At 45.4% G+C, this 14,808-nt stretch overlaps 1 protein-coding gene across 5 annotated transcripts in view; it reads right to left on the bottom strand.

Moving 5' to 3' along the window:
- The window catches only part of PAPOLA (poly(A) polymerase alpha), a 334,417-nt gene that overhangs the window by 60,341 nt on the left and 259,268 nt on the right, over positions 1–14,808 (bottom strand). The window lies entirely within an intron of this gene.

The following is a 14,808-nucleotide window of genomic DNA, read 5'->3' as shown; positions in this document are numbered from 1 at the left end:
CTCAAGCGAGTGTACCGACCTGGAAGAGTATGGATGGAGTTAGATGGAATCAGTCACCTTTGAGGAAGGAATGTAGGCGAGTGTGGAGAAAAACCAATGTCATGGAGTAACGTTGGGTAGGGTGAGTTACCACGAAAGGTCGTAACTCACCGATTCTGCGAATAGAATGGTTACAAGGGACAATGAGGTTCCTTGTTAAAGTAATTTAGTTGCAGGAACATAGTGTAAGCACCACGGTGTAGTGCTATACCATGACCTGTGGCCGTAGAAAGCTGAAGTTGAGATACGCTTGTTACAATCAACTCACCAAGGGTGGAACTATTATGGGGCATCCCTTTTTTTTTTTTTTTTGGAATATAGGAAAAAAATAGCATTGAAGTGAATGCGAGTTCACGAAGTGCTATAATAGGGTAATAGGCACAATGTGGACACGAAGGGATTAAATCTTTGGTGTGTAGCACATGGTAAGTTCTTCCATTAAGAATTTGTTATTGAAGGCTGCTGTGAAGCTACAAGGACTTGAGAGACGACAGTAGAGGGATGGAAAGTCAACTTGCTGCCGGCTAAATAGTCCATGATTGTCATGGAGTTTTTGTCCTGGTGTAGCTTCATGAGAGTCTTGCTAGGAGCAGCATTTGAGAACATGCGTATAGCAGATTTATGTTTCAGCAACAGGTGAAGGCAATCATGGAAGGTTCTCTTCAGTCTGTTCTGCAATTTAGGGTGGACGCAAGAACCGATGGCTAGTTGACAGTATCGGTGTAGAAGTCTGCTTGCAACAATAGGATCTCAGTATCACTTTACTGGAAATGTTGACTGAGTCGGTTGTCCAGTGCAGTCACTGTGCGTGCCAGAAGTGGTGTGCAGCACAATGGAGCGCTATATGGTGTAGGCTCAAATTTATGAAGTCTTCTGGCGAAGCAGAGAAGAGCTCAAGTTGCCTTATGCGTTCATTCATTGGAATGGAACGTGGTGGTCTATGAGAATGAAGACCATCCTGCTAGAGAGGTTGGATAACATGAGTGCACAATTATTAGGGATAGCCATTTGGCTACTTGTGAAGCCTAGATCAGCTCTCTAAGAGGAGAGAGATGAGTAGGTGATATCGTATGGGATCTTTGGTAGGTGATTAAAAATCCCAGAGTGTATAGGAGTTGTATAAGGAGTTAACAGAATCAAAGTGCCATGTCTGGACTGACTGTTATAGGACAGTTGTCCAGATACGAAACTTGGAATTGACTCTGAGGAGAAGTGGAACAGCCACTACTGCCAAGCTCTTTAGGAACAGTAGTGCGTATATGAAATGGATTCATATTTATGAAAGTCCAGAGAGTAGATCTGTTTTCATTGAATAGCAGAGGAAGCCCGATGCCGAAGGATATCAACATATAGCTTTTATTTTTAAGGAGATATGTATAGGGCACCGAAGTGCAGAAGTTGGCGTGTCTTTTTTTTTTTTTTAATTTTGTAAATACGTGGAGCAGAACCTTTTCCCTTGCTGGTTCAGGGAACTGTTATATGTTTTTGAGACAACGAAGGTACAGTGCTCAGTGCTTCACGCTGAAAAGGTGGAAGTTTTACGGTTTCCTACGGAATTCAAGTGAGAAATGGAATTGCTCTCTGGAAGAATTTAGAATGTAGCCTAAGGAGCAGCCTGTGAAGCTGGCTGCACTCTAGGTGTCCTTACTTGTCGTGTAGTTCCCCCTCTGAGGAGCTCTAGCCCCTCAAGTACGGGATGCAGGAGGATAATACCTGCGTGGTCTGTAAAATTGTTTCCTGACGTCCCCTCGTGTTCCCCTATGGGCTTTGGAGGGAACATGTGGGGAAACAGAGGACAATTGATGCGGGGTCTCATGATAGTCTCAATTGGGCCACTGCATCTTGAATCTTGTCCCCGAACAGGTTGTCTCCTGTACAGGGAAGATCTGCAAGTTTATCTTGTACTTCTGGGCGTAGGTCTGAAGTTTTAAGCCAGGCCCAGCGTCTAGTAGTGATGTCTGCTGCTGAGACTCTAGATGCTGTTTCAAACGAGTCATAAGCAGCTCTGACCTCGTGCTTGCCTGCTTCTAGTCCTTTCTGTAGGATGGAAGTTAAGGACGCTTGTTGTTGCTGTGGTAAAGTTTCGGCAATTTCTTGCACCTTTTTCCCACAGATTTCTGTTGTACTGGGTCATATACAGTTGATATGCCGCTAATTGTGCTATCAACATTGACCCCTGAAAGACTGTGTGTCCCAATGCCTCCAATGCTTTCTGGTCCTTACCAGGGGGAGCAGATTAATGTGGACGCAACCGTTTAGCTTTTTTCTGGGCCGAATACCACTACAGAGTGGTGGGGCAGTGGGCTTTTTGCACTAGGTACATCACATCAGCCTTCCTGTTGACTGGTGGTACAGTACCTGGGTGGTCCCAGAGTCTGTATAGAAGATCTAGAAGTACTTCATGTACCCATATCGTCATTATTTCCTTTGGAGGATCCACAAATTGCAGAACCTCCAACATTTGGTGGCAAGCGTCTGCCTCCCTAACTAATGGAAAAGGAATAGTTTCTGACATCTCCTTGACAAAACTGGCAAAGGAGAGGTCTTCTGGAGGAGAACGTCACCTCCCTTCTGGGGGTAAGGGCTCAGAGCAATTCCTTGGAAGTATGTGAAGAGTCATCGGAGGATTCATCTTCCCAAGGATTATAGGGGGTTTCCTCTTCTCCTTGTGGATCTGCTGAAGGAGGAAGTACATTGAATCCAAGAGGGTGGGAAGGCCTTGATGGATGGCGGAACGGCTTCGATGGAACCGGTACTAGCATGGATGGCATCGAAGAAAATGAGGTACGCTTAGGTCTCGATATCCCCGATGGTCCTGGTGTGGGTTCCGGTATCTATGGCTCCCATGGATGGATTTGGCTGGGAACCGTCTCATCCTCCTCCAAGGAACCCGGTATAGGAATTGGGACCTGCGGAAGCCTCGATGCCAATGTATCGAATGGCATAGGATGAGTCGATATAGCACCGATGAGCATATCTAGTCACTCAAAAAGTGGTGCAAACAATGAGAGCGCCAAGTCCGGTGTCGGTATGGGGGGCCGGCACTGGTGGCGAATGGAAGCCTCGAAGGGCTTTTCGCACTGCCTCTTGGACCATTTCGTCCAATTCCCCTTTTGAGGCTGGCATAGATTGCATTGTGCCTGGTGTTGGAGATAGGCTAGGCGCTACTGTCGCCGCCCACAGGGGTCCATGGAGGCTCAGTATCCAGCACCAATATTGGTGGGGAATGCCTCGGGGACCCGGGTCCAGAGGAGGATGGGGGCTCTTCTCCCCGGGTCTTCTTTGCAGGCCATCGGTGCCGCTGCGGGATCAGTACAGGCACTGGTCGGAGACTAATGTCGTGGGGGTGCCGTGTTTCCCTCGACGCTCGGCCCGGTCTTTCTCCGGCACAGAGGATGATGAAGCTGATGTCCTTGAGGGTGTCTGTGATGGAAGGTCACCCGCTCCGCGATGCTGATGGCTATGTGTCTCTGAAGATGATGGACCGTTTTTAGTCGGCAGCACCTGTGTTGGAGACTATGAAATAGTGCACTTGAACCAAAAGAGCTGCGCTGTTTACTCCAATCGAGCACGGTGTCCCTTAGGGGTCATCTGTGCACAGCTCGGGTACCGATGGATCTCGTGCGAGGACCCTAAGCACAAAACAAATTTTATGCGGTTCTGTTAAGGCCTGGTCCTCGGACATTCAGGGCATTTTCTAAATCCTGTCGCCATTACAAAAATTGGCGCATGTGCAGTCTATGGCCATCGGGCACCGGAAGAAATGCCGCCGGGAATAGACCGCAAACAAGGGGAAAGCAGAGTTGCTTCCCTGTAACAGGTGTTCTCCCAGGACAGCAGGATGTAGTTCTCACATATGGGTGACGTCACTGGACGGAGCTCTATCACAGAAAACATTTGTCAAAGTTTCTAGAATTTTGGACTGGCACAAGGAGCATGCCCAGCATGCAATGATCCCTGCAGTTACAGGGGTCTCCCTTCAGTCTCGTTTGTAGCAAAAGGTGTGAGCGAAAAATAAAATAAAACATTTCGTACCCAACTCCGCAGGATGGCAGGTGGGTTTCATGAGGACTACATCCTGCTGTCCTGGGAGAACACCTGTTACAGGTAAGCAACTCTGCTTTCTCCCTGAACAAGCAGTATGGTAGTCCTCACATGTGGGTAATTAGCAAGCTACAGGCTGACTCATATTTGTTTGGACCAACAGCATACAACTTGTGCAACAGGCACAACTGGTGAACTGTTGTGAAAAATGAGGTAGCCTGAAAATCACAGCAAATTGTTGTGGAAGGAGTTGGGATTATACTGGAAATAAGTTCTTCAAGAAAAATTGGCCAAAGGCAGAGTCTTGACATCCTTCCTTGTCTAGGCAGTAATGTGCTGCAAATGTGTGAAGGGAGCTCCAGGTTGCAGCTTTGCAGATCTCAGCAATCGGTACTGAATGATAGTATGCTACTGAGGTTGCCATGGCTCTTACTGAGTGCGTCTTCACTCTTCCCTGGAGAGGAAGGCCTGCTTTTTCATAGCAGAATTCGATACAGTCTGCTAGCCAGTTGGAGAGAGTTTGTTTGCCCACTGCGACTCCCAGTTTGTTTTTGTCAAAAGAAACAAAGAGTTGGGTGGATTTCCTATGGACTGCAATGTGATCTAGGTAAAATGCAAGTGCACGTTTACAATCAAAGGTGTGTAAAACTCTCTTGCCCTGGTGAGAGTGAGGCCTTGGAAAAAAGGTGGGCAACACTATAGACTGATTCAAGTAGAAGTAGGTTACCACCTTGGGAAGGAATTTAGGGTGAGTACGTTGGACCACTCTGTTATGTAGGAACCTGGTATAGGGTGAGTATGTGACAAGTGCTTGTAACTCACTAACCCTTCGTGCAGATGTAATGGCTACTAGGAAGAGAACTTTCCATGTAAGAAATTTAACATCGCAGGAGTGCAAAGGCTCAAATGGGGAGGGCATGAGCCTTGTAAGTACTACATTTAGGTTGCATTCTGTGACTGGTGGCTGTAGAGGGCCCCTCAAATCTACTGACAAGGGGTTGCGCTGTTACCGGGACATCCCCAAATCCTTTGTGGTACGCTGAGATAGCATTCAGATGTACCCTCACCGAAGAACTCTTGAGACCAGAGTCTGAACTGTGCAAGAGATAGTCTAATAGAGATGGCATGGGGCAGGAAAAGGGGTCGATACCTTTTTGCGTGCACCAGATGGTAAATCTTTTCCACTTAGAATGATAGGATTTTCGAGTGGAAGGCTTTCGTGAAGCTACAAGCACTTGAGAGACATCAGTTGAAAGGTTAAGTGGTTGGAGGATCAAGCTTTCAACATCCAGGCTGTGAGGGATAGGGTTTGAAGGTTGGAATGGCATAATATGCCTTGATTCTGAATTATGAGAGTGGACGCTGTGCCCAGGCAAATGGGTTCTCTGATCGAGAGGTCGAGAAGTATGAGAAACCATACTTGTCTAGGCCAATAAGGGGCTATGAGTATCATTGACCCTTTGTCCTGTTGTAGCTTCACTAGAGTTTTGGCTATCAGCGGTATCGGGGGATACACATATAGGAGGCCTGTGTTCCAGGGGCGAGCGAAGGCGTCACTGGCTAATTTGTTTGGTTGCTTGTGCAGGGAAGCAGGATCTGTCTACTTTGTGATTCAGTTTGGATGCAAAGAGGTCTATGGTTGGTTGACCCCAGCTTTGGAAGATTCTGGACGTTACCACAGGATCCAGAGACCATTCGTGGGGATGGAACTGTCGGCTGATGCAATCTGCTACTACGTTCTGTATGCCTGCCAAATAAGTGGCCCGGAGATACATGGAGTGTGCAAGGGCCTAGACCCAGATCTGCGTGGCTTCTTGGCAGAGGAGATAAGAGCCTGTGCCACCCTGCTTGTTCAAATACCACATTGCAACTGTGTTGTCTGTTTGTATGAGAACAGTCTTGTGTGAAAGGCAGTCCTTGAATGCATAGAGAGCATAACGTATAGCTCGAAGCTCTAGGAAGTTGATCTGAAACGTTGCTTCGAGTTAAGTCCAAGTACCTTGGGTTTGCAAATTGTTCACATGAGCTCCCCAACCCAAGGTAGATGTGTCTGTGGTCAAAATTAGCTGTGGAAGTGGTTGCTGAAAAGGCAGACCTGTTAGCAAGTTGTCTTTGTTCGTCCACCAGAGAAGCGATAAATTTAACTGGTGGGATTCTTGGATCTGGGATGAGAGCAGTTGAGTAGCTTGGAGCCACTGAGATTTCAAAGTCCATTGAGTTATTCTCATGGCCAGCCTGGCCATAGGAGTGACGTGGACCGTGGAAGCCATGTGGCCCAGCAACGTTAGGAATTGATGGGCTGAGGTTTTCTTTGTGCGCAGAGATACAGCTAGTTGGGAGAGTGTGTCTGTGCGGTCATTGGGCAGGAAGGCCTTCGCCACTGTGGTGTCCAAATCTGCTCCGATGAAAGTCAGGAGGTGAGATGGAGTCAGGTGAGATTTTTGGTAGTTGATGAGAAATCCTAACGAGTGCAGTAGATTTGATAGTGAGCTTGAGGGCATTGAGAGCTCTTTGTTTGGATTGGCTCTTGATGAGCCAGTCGTCCAGGTAAGGAAAGACATGTATGTATTTCTTGCATAGATGGGTCACAGCCACTGCTAGGCACTTTGTAAATACATGGGGTGCCGAGGCAAGTGGGAATATTGGAATGTGAGAGTAAGCATCTTGATGATCCAGAGAACAGAGCCAATCTCCTTTTTGCAGAAGGGGGAGCATGGTGCCCAAGGACACCATCCTGAATTTTTCTTTTCGTAGAAATTTGTTGAGATTGTGGAAGTCTAAGATAGGGCGGAGGCCGCCTGTTTTCTTTGGAATGAGGAAATAGCGGGAGTAGAACCCTCTGCCCTGCTGTGCCCGGGGAACAGGTTCCACAGCCCTGGCGCCCAGAAGGGTGGACAGCTCTGACTCTAGAAGACTTGTGTGATCTTTTTTCATCCACAGAGGAGTGGGTGGTAAGTCCGGGGGGTACCATGAGAAAGTTTAGATGGTATCCCTGGGTTACGATGGATATAACCCATTGGTCTATGGTAATGTTGATCCAGTTAGTTATGAAATGGCGAATTCGACCTCCTACTGGCAAATCTGGTTTTAGATTTGTGGAGTGACTGCTGTTCTGAGTACATTTCAAAATCCAGAGGCCTGGCCTGTTTGTGATGTGGCTGAGGCCTGGATGTTTTGGGCTGTCAAGGATTTGTTCTTTGAGACGGCCTAGTAGGTCTCACGCGAGATGCAGGTGAGTAGTATCTGCGTGGGTGATAAAATTGTTTTCTAGGTCCCTTTTAGTGGATCTTCTTACAGAAGAAGGGGCCTCTGTAGTCACTTGATAATTGCCGCAGGGTCTCATTATGGTCTTTTAATTGAGCCACTGCATCTTGTATCTTGTCGTTGAATAGGTTTTCACCGGTACATGGTAAATCGGCAAGTTTGTCTTGGACTTTAGGTCTCAGATCAGAGGTTTTTAGCTAGGCCCACCTCCTGGCGCTGATTCCTGTCACTGACATGCGAGAAGCTGTTTCAAAGGAGTCGAACGCAGCACGAACCTCATGTTTACCAGCCTCAAGGCCTTTATGTAGTATGGAGTCGAGACTATCTTGCTGCTGTTGGGGAAGAGTCAGTTATTTCTTGAACCTGCTTCCAGAGATTCCTTTGATACTGTGTCATGTAAAGTTGGTATGCAGCTATGCGTGACACTAGCTTAGAACCTTGAAACATCTTGCGACCCAAGATGTCAAGGAATTTATGGTCCTTGCCAGGTGGTGTTGAAGAATGTGGTCGCAGTCTTTTGGCCTTCTTTTGTGCAGATTCAACTACCACCGATTGATAGGGCAGTTGTGGTTTTTGTAATCCAGGAATATGTTGGAAGAGATAAGTGGCATCTGTCCTCTTATTCACAGGCTACACAGCACAAGGATGCTCCCAAAAACGATGTTGCAGATCTACTAGCACTTCGTGTACTGGGGATAGCCATTACTTGTTTCGGTGCATCCACAAATTGGAGAACCTCTAATGTTTTGTGGCGTGTCCTCCTCTGTAATAGGTTCAAAGGGAATTGTCTCTGACATTTCCCTTACAAAACTGGCATAGGAGAGATCTTCTGGGGGAGATTTTCTCCTTTCCTCTGGAGGAGATGGTTCTGATAAGATATCCTCCGTAGATGTGTCTGTGCCGACATCTTCCCATGTGTCAGAAAAGGTCTCCTGTCAAGATCCTGAAGGAGGGAAGAAGATTGGTAGAGGACGGGTTGGCACTGATGGATCCTTCGATGGCCTCGATGGAAAACGCAGTTGCACCGATGTGGGCTTCGGTGCCACCGGAGGCATCGATGGGAAAACGAGGGCCTCTCGGTCCCGAGAGCCCTGATGGAGCATGCATCGAGTCAGCCATCGGTGACAGAGGACTGGAATCCATGCCTTCATAGTCTGAGGACCCCGGAATGGGAATCAGGGATTTCAGAGGTTTTGCAGGGTGCTTTGGCATCGGTGGCCTGGGTTGTGTTGGAAGGGCACTGATGAGTGTATCCAGCCTGGTTAGCAACAGTGCAAATATCGATGGCTCCGGTGTCGGTATGGGGGCTGGCATCGATGGCTGTAAGTCTCTGAGAGCATCAAGCACTGCCTGGCAAATGAAACAGTCTAGTTCCTTCCTGAAAGCAGGTGTAGGTATCACAGCTACAGGGGGTGGCAGGCTAGTCGTTATTGGCAACTCCTCAGGAACTTGTGGGGGCTCAGTACCCGGCACCGATATCGGTGGGGATCACCTTGGTCTCTCGGGTAGAGGGGGAGCTGAAGGCTCCTCTACCCATGTTCTCTTCACAATTGGATCAATAACAACTGAGGCCGATGCGGTGTCTGTGCTGGCACCGGAGTCGACTTGCGTCTGTATTGGTGCTTCCCTTGGTGCTCAGCCGGCCTCTCTCGAGCACCAAGGTAGATGATGTAGATGCCTTAGACGGAGTCTGTGACAGGCGGTCACCGCTGTCCTGGTGCTCCCAGCGAGTCATCTGGGCACAACTTGGCAGTTAGACACGTCGTGTGATGAGCCGAGGCACAGCACAGATGTCGTGCAGGTCGGTGATCGACATGGTTCGGGGGCACTCCGGACATTTTCTGAAACCTGTTGCCATAATGACTGAGGTTGAGGCCCCGAAAACGGTCAACGGCCTGAGGACACCGAAAAAGGTGAGAGCGGGAATCGACCGGGAATAGTGATTTTTACTCACCGAACGATGGAAATAAATATCCCGATGGGAGACCCCTATGAGGGAATCTTTTTCTGAAGTAAATTAAGATTTTTCCGTGAGGAAACGTGTGAGAATTCTCAAGGCAAACTGCAGCGCGGAAAAAGAGAGACTGAAGGGAGACCCCCTGTGGCTGCAGGGATTATGGCAGCTGGGCATGCTCAATGTGCCAGTCAAAAGTTCTAGAAACTTTGACAGAAAAGTTTTCCGTGATAGGGCTTCGTCCAGTGATGTCACCCACATGTGAGGACTACCATCCTGCTTTTCCTGGGAGAATACACTTACCGAGTGCCTGAGGGACAGATCGCGATGGGGGACCCTGGTGAGGACACTTATTCTGAAGATAAACTTCAAAAGTTCCGTGGAAAAGTTGTGAGAAAAGTTCTCACAGAGCTCCTAAACCGCGAGGCAACTGCTGCACAGAAAAAAAAAAAAAAAAGAAACTGAAGGGGGACCCCTGGTGGCTACAGGGTTAGTGCCATGCTGGGCATGCTCAGTGGGCCAGTCAAAGTTCCAGAAACTTTGACAAAAGTGTTCCGTAACAGGGCTCCATCTGATTATGTCATCCATATGTGAGGACTACCATCCTGCTTGTCCTGGGAGAAAATCTACATGCTATGCAGGAAGTGCATGCAAATTTCTCTCATGCATATTCATTGTGGATATCCTGAAAACCTGACTGGGGGTCCTGAAGGACAGGTTTGGGGAACACTGCTCTATTGCTTACTCAGTGCGTAGAAACAGGTAGACACTACTTCACTGGGCATATGGCAACCAGAAATGCAACTCCTGCTCTGACCCAGGACTTAAATTTCCAGAGTTAAAAAAAAATGTGCTTTAAGCTGTCTTCCCTTTAACGTACCACCCTGCATTGCTAAGGAATAGCCAATGCCTTCTTTTACATGGGATTTACATGCACCCATGTTAGTCTTAGTGCTGGTTTTTACTCCTGTTTTAGTATGCATTTTTTAGTCATTAAAACCCCAGGTTACATACCAGTCAGCTTATACCAGAAAAATGCTCACTAAAGCAGGAGTAAAAACATATGCCCCTTATTACATCAGCCTCACTGTGAAAGGATGCACATACCTTCAATCTGAAATCAGTGCAAAGTGTGCAGGTAAAAAGTACCTACAGGCATTGCACTTATGCAGCCAATCTTAAAATGACCTCCTAAATCCATACTTTTAAATAGGAGTAAAATATTGATGGCAGTCAACTCTGGTGATATTCTTAAGGTTCTCCAAGTGTTTTTGAAAAAAAGTACACCAACTTTAAACAGGTTAAAAGTACTCAGTGTTGGAATAAGGAATGGCTATCATAAAAATGTGCCTTAGCAGACAGTTTGCAACTGGAAAAACCATCTAAAACTGAAAACTAACATTAAATGTATGCTCCCTAGAGAAAAATCACACAATATCTATGCACGAACAGTGTCTTACAAAAGTATTTGTCCCCTTAAAATGTCAGATGTGTGGATTACTAATGACATTTACAGATTGTTCCAGACAGTATGTTTATTGCAAATCTGTATGCTCTATGTAAATTTCCAAAGTCCATTACTCTCTGCATTTTTTGTAAAATAAAATGAACTGAAAAATGCTGCTTGTGTAAGTATTCAATCCCTTCAGACTAGTACTTGGTAGCACCATCTTTTGCTGCAATAACAGCTTTAAGTCTGTTGGGGTAGGTTTCTACCAGCTTTTCACACTGTTTGGGAGTAAATTTTGCCCATTCTTCCTAGCAAATTTGCTCCAAGTTGTTCAGATTAGTTGAATGATGCTTATGGACTGCAATTTTCAATTAGTGCCACAGACTCAACTGGATTGAGATCTGGGCTTTGACTTGACCATTGCGGAACATTCTCCTGTGTTGCTTTGGCCTTGTACTTGGGATCATTGTCCTGCTGAAAGTTGAACTATCTCCTAAGTTTTAGATTTTTAGCAAAATGAAGCAGGGATCTTGCAATATCTCCCTGTATGTTGTGCCATCCATCCGTTCTTCAATTTTAACAATATGTCCAGTCCCTGCTAAGGAAAAGCATCCCTACAACATGATGCCACCACCTCCATACTTTACTATTGGGATAGCATTTGCTGAGGAACGGGCAATGTTAGGTTTGCGCCACACGTAGCATTTTGAAAAAGCTCCATTTGTGTCTCATCTGAGCACAAAACCTTATCCCACATTTTAGTTGGCTCACTCTGATGCTTTCTGGCAAACTCCAGACATGCTTTGATGTGTTTTTTTTTTTCAGTTAGGGCTTCTTTTTAACCACTCTCCCATGCAGGCCAATTGTATGCAGAGCTCTTGAAATGATTGACTAGTGCACCTCCACTCCAGTCTCAGCCACTGAACTCTGTAGCTCTTTCAGAGTTATTGTTGGCCTCTCTGAGGTTTCCCTCACAATTCTCCTTGCTCTGATGCTGAGTTTTGAGGGACAGTCTTATCTAGGCAGTATACGAGTGGTATGATGCAGATTCCATTTCCTCACAATTAATCCAACAGTATTCACTGGGATATCCAAGCACTTGGATATTATTTTGTAGCCTTTTCCTATCTTGTGCTCGTCTGTAACTATCTTTAATTTCCTCAGAATGCTCTTTGGTCTTCATTTTCACAGCTTTCCTTCAGATTCACAGTCTGACCAATGGTACTGGAATTAGGGGGTCTTATCCAGAAAAGCTGACCTTTTTAATGATTTACAGGTAGAGGCCAATTGTTAGGGCAATATCTTATCTGTGCAAACTTGGAGCTTCCACAGCACCGGAGTTGGATACTTATGCAAGCAGCATTTTTCAGTCTTTAATTTTATTTTACAAAAAATATAGAGAAATAATGAATTGTGACTTTGAAATGTACTTTGTTCCAGACAGTGTTTGTTGCAAACCAGTCTGCTCTTAAACTGCATGTCATTTGTAATCCATTAATATCTGCTGACATTTTAGGGGGTCAAATACTTTTCAAGCCACTGTGGGCATAAATATTTACAAAAACTCTATTCCTCAGTCTTTCCAAAACATACACAGTAATTTAGTCTTACCTGTTAATTTCCTTTTCTTGAATCCTGATACGATGGACTAAACCCATGCATCTGGACTGGGCCTATCAGCAGGAGGAGACAACTACAAACTTTTTTTTAGTGACATCTGTATTTAGGTTGGTGCAGCCCAGGTAATTGACAGTATCTGTCAAAGCAATGGAAGCAACAAATTTGCCTCAAACACAACTATTTAAAAATTAATTTTTTTTTTTTATAAACTGTATAAAAAACCTCCAGGAAAATTTCTCCTCTTCAACCTCCCCATGAGAAAGTAAGGGAAACAATAGAAAAGTATTGACATGATAGAAGACAGGAGGACAAAGAATCCTGAGGTTACATAGTAATGACAGCAGAAAAAGACTTAGCAGTCCATCCATGATGCCCAGCAAGTTTTTTATGGTAGTAACTGCCACTTTGTGCAAGTTACCCCCAGTCACCAACTTCCTGGGAGAGTCCTGAATTGATCTCGCAGAATTCAAGGAAATGAATCAACATGTAAGATTTAATTTCTTTCCTTAGCTTGCTAGACACACGGGAAGTACCCACACCCCTGATAACATGGGTGGGAAGACAGGGCTACCCTGAGAATGTCGGGCCCAAAGGCCTCATTCCCTCTTGGCTTCTACATCTAATCTATAATGTTTAGTGAAGGAATGTAAGGAAGACCAAGTGGTCACCTGACAAATGTCTTCCGGCACAAGAGCCATTGCCCCCTCCCAAGCAGCCTATTTCTTGTAGATTGAGTATGCAGGGTGCCTCCCGAGCGTGCCGATCTTTCAGTAAGCAAACTTAAGAAATGGTTTCCTTAATCGATATGTCCGAAGACTTGGAAGCTGCCTCACCTTTACAAAGTCTGCTGAAGAAAAACAAACAGCCTATCTTACAAAAAGGATTAGTGACTAAAACACGAGGAGGATAGGGACAGACATCTAAAAAAAACCCCAAAAAAACAGAGGGATTTATCCCTCCCTTGACATTTCTACTTCCAAGAATGCCGGGAGGGAAATAATCTAAGGTGAAAGTAGGGTACAACTTTTAACCTGAAGGACGGCACAGGAAGAACAAGACCAACAGCGCAGAGTTTCTGCAAGATAGAGGCTGCAACTCTGAACTATGTTGAGCAGAACAAATAGCTACCAGAAATACCATCTTTAAAAAGAGATCTTTGAAGGAAGTATGCTTAAGTGCCTCAAAGGAGAGTCCAACAGTGCCCTAAACATCAAATTCCACCGGGGAGCAAAGGCCCTAAAAGGAGGCCAACTACTTATACATTTTACTTCGTGCAGAAAGAGAAATATCAGGGTGAGATGCTACCGATACTATCTGAACACTGTAACAAGAGATAGCTGCTAGCTGAACCTTCAGGGAACTAAGGGCCAGTCCCTTTTGCAAGAAGGTTAATAGCAGAAATATATGCTCGCCAAATCAAAATAGACAGATCCTTGTTGCAATTTTCAAATAACCACCAAACACAAATATAAGCCAATGAAATGGAATTCTTACAAACTTTCAGCAGAGTGAAAATCACTGCAGGAGAGTACTCCTTCTTGCACAACTGTAGCCTCTCAAGGGCCAAGCTGTAAAATAGTCTGGAGCTGGATCCTCCACAAGCTTGTATCTTGATGAAAAAGACCTTGAAAACGAACCTGCAATCTCATGGTCCAGACTAGTCCAGAGCCGGAAGAATGACTGACAGGTGATCTTTTATCCACCTTAACACTCTGCCTATGAGAAGTCAGGGAAGAAAAACAAAGTTTGTATTTTGGCCATGGCTGGAGCAGAGCATCAATTATGTTGGAGCCCCACTCACTCCGATGACTGAAAAACATGTAAGGAAGACACACTAGTCCATCTGTATTGTTACACGGTGAGGCCGCACCTGGAGTATTCTGTGCCATTCTGGTTGCCATATCTCAAAAAAGATATAGCTGCATTATAAAGGTAGAGAAGGGTAACCAAAATGATAAAGGGGATGGAACGGCTCCCCTATGAGGAAAGGTTAAAAAGTTAGGATTGGTCAACCTGTAAAAGAGAGGGCTGCAGGGGAATGTGATTGAGATCTATAAAATGAGTGGAATAGAATGGAGAAATGTAAATCGGTTATTTACTCTTTCAAAAAACAGTCTATGGGATACTCCAAGTAGTAGTACACTCAAAACAATATGAAGAAAAAAATTCTTGCACTCAATGCATAAAGCAGCTCTGGAATTCATTGCCAGAGAATATGGTTAACACAGTTAGTTTAGTAAGGTATTTAAAAAAAAAAAAAAAAAAAAAAAAAGTTTGGACCAGTTCCTGGAGAAGTCCATAAGCTATTATGGAAGTAGACTTGGAATAGCCCTATTTATCACTGCACAATAACAGCATGAGATCTATTTATTGTTTGGGATTTTGCCAGGTACTTGTGACCTGGACTGGCCACTGTTGGAAACAGGACACTGGGCTT

The sequence above is a fragment of the Rhinatrema bivittatum genome, chromosome 4, assembly GCF_901001135.1.
Source record: "Rhinatrema bivittatum chromosome 4, aRhiBiv1.1, whole genome shotgun sequence".
NCBI classification, from domain to species: Eukaryota; Metazoa; Chordata; class Amphibia; order Gymnophiona; family Rhinatrematidae; genus Rhinatrema; species Rhinatrema bivittatum.
The sequence above is the reverse complement of the archived record's forward strand: the minus strand, read 5'-3'. Positions and strand labels throughout refer to the sequence as shown.